This window comes from Egretta garzetta, unplaced genomic scaffold (genome assembly GCF_000687185.1).
Source record: "Egretta garzetta isolate BGI_Z169 unplaced genomic scaffold, ASM68718v1 scaffold718, whole genome shotgun sequence".
Taxonomy (NCBI): Eukaryota; Metazoa; Chordata; class Aves; order Pelecaniformes; family Ardeidae; genus Egretta; species Egretta garzetta.
In genome coordinates, this window is record NW_009260538.1 from 230,905 (window position 1) to 233,208 (window position 2,304).

General features: G+C 52.1%; 1 protein-coding gene across 1 annotated transcript in view; it reads left to right on the plus strand.

The window, feature by feature from the left end:
• Positions 1–2,304, plus strand: part of FMNL2 (formin like 2) — a 93,835-nt gene that overhangs the window by 35,511 nt on the left and 56,020 nt on the right. The gene's annotated exons all lie outside the window — the stretch shown is intronic.

The following is a 2,304-nucleotide window of genomic DNA, read 5'->3' on the forward strand; positions in this document are numbered from 1 at the left end:
GCCGTCGCTAGCTCGTATCTCCAAGGCTGCAGTAATGCCTTCTGACAGTGCTGCTCTTGTTGGAGGCTCTAACAAGGAGGAGGAAACCATTTAGGAGGAAACCTTTAAATTTTCCTGTAGCTGATTATAGTTTTGTTTTTTTTTTTTTTAAAAAAAAAAAAAAATGGTGAACAGGGGTCTTTGTGCTTTTCTCCTGAAGGGTTTTTGAAATTCGTTTAGTGTTTGGCTTTGCTCTGTGGTTACTCCGTGGGCACACATTGAAGCCTTTCTTATCCTAATACCGCTACGAGAGTCCCATGGCAAATGACAAAACCAAAGGAGCCTAAAAATAACTCCATTGAGTTCCTGCCTTCGGCTGCATTATTCTGTGTCGCCAGCAGCCTTTCCTCAGCCTGGGCTGCGGGGCGGGGGGATTTACAGGCGGGCTTCTGGGGGGACGGGCGATATCCTGGGGAGAACTGCTGTTACCAGGCTTTATTGCTGGGACGGGGGTGGTGTCAGCCTTTTTGCTGGTGATGCCCAGCGTGGCCAAGAGAAGGGGCTGCAAAATGTGCGTTTGGGGCTTGTACTGGGGGTCATAATGGCTCTTCCTGGGAAAACAATTGCTTTTTGTCTGAGCTGAGTTTTGAAACAGGAAAACGAAAGTGTTGCAATTAAACATTTTAAAAGAAATTGCAGTTTGGTGGCTGCTAGAGCCGGTTCCTGGGGGTGTTCAGCCTGGAGCAGAGGAGGCTGAGGGGAGCCCTCATCGCTGCCTACAACTGCCTGAGAGGAGGGGGGAGCCGGGGGGGTCGGGCTCTGCTCCCAGGGAAGGGGCGATGGTATGAGGGGCAGCGGCCTCAAGTTGTGCCAGGGCAGGGTGAGGGTGGGCATGGGGAACACTTCCTTCCCCTTGGGGCTGTCAGGCACTGGAAGGGGCTGCCCAGGGAAGGGGTCGAGTCCCCAGCGCCGGGCAGAGGCGGTGCTGAGGGCCAGGGTTTGGGGGTGGGATGGCAGGGGTAGGGGAACGGTTGGGCTGGGGGAGCTTAAAGGGCTTTGCCAACCTAAAAACAATCCTGTGATTCCATGGTTGCTCTCTGCCGTGGTTGCACGGAGCAGCCTGGCCTTGCTGGGGGGTGACGGTCCCGCGTGGGAACGTGCTGCCTGTTTCTGCCATGCCCTCCCACCCCTGCCTCCTGTCTGCCTCTTGCTGCATGAATTTTTCACCTTTACTTCTAGAGAGGTGAGGTTTTACATTGCTTGCAGTTATGTTGTGTAAACTCTCTCAGGAGAGAAGGTGCCGTGCTTTTGTACTCGGAGCTAACGAACTGAGGTCCAGAGAAGCTGTACGTCTGATCTCAACTAGCTGCTTCAAAGTCAAAATTTGTAGTGCCTCGTGTCTACCAGGACTTTACAGTGAGGCATCTATTTCAGTCTGCCGGTGGCTTTCTGAGCTGGGATTTAGGCTTTCCTTGGGTGAGCCAGTGGTGCTGACCAGCGCGTGATAAAACCCTGGTGAAAAAGGCAGCTGATAATTTTCACACAGGTCAGCAAAGCGAGGTAAACCCTCTCCTTTCATCATCTTCACCTCAATAAATGAACTCGGGAGAACTACTAACTGCCAAGTAGTCCCCTTGATTTTATTGTGGGTTTATTGTGGTGCACTGAGAACAACCCCTTTTTTCCCTAGTACGCAGAGCATAGTCCTGCTTGCAGCAGCAGCGCTTGCGTCCTAAGCATTGATAAGCCCTTTCCAAACACATGGAGTCCGTGTGTGTGGTAATGGATGACCAGGTCGGTTGTTAAGTACTGCAGTTCCAAGACCCTTACAATTGTCCATCCACTTCTGCTCTCATTTAGCTTGTTCACGAATGGGAATTTACCAAAACAGCGGCTCCAGAATAATTTATCCAGCTGTTTTAGTAGATGTTCCACAGGCAAGGCGCCCCAGGCAGGAGAGGAGACGACAGACAGACAGAGGAAGAGGCATCGCTGCCTCGCTCTGTCTGCACGCGGAAGGCAGCCCTGCTGCAAGTTGGTTTTGCAGAGGATGGAGAGGAGCTGCTTGACCCGACTCGAGATGAGTTGGCGTGCACTTAGGTGTCTTCTGCCATGACCAGTGCCTGCTCTGAGCTGTGAAGTGAAGTGGGGCTCTCCCTGCGTCCCAGTAAGGTTTTCCCAGGTCACACTTTCTGCTCCCACACGGAGATAGAATCATAGAATCACTTTGGTTGGAAAAGACCTTTAAGATCATCGAGTCCAACCTTTAACCTAACCCTGCCACCCCACCACTAAACCCTGTCCCTCAGCACCTCATCTGCCCTT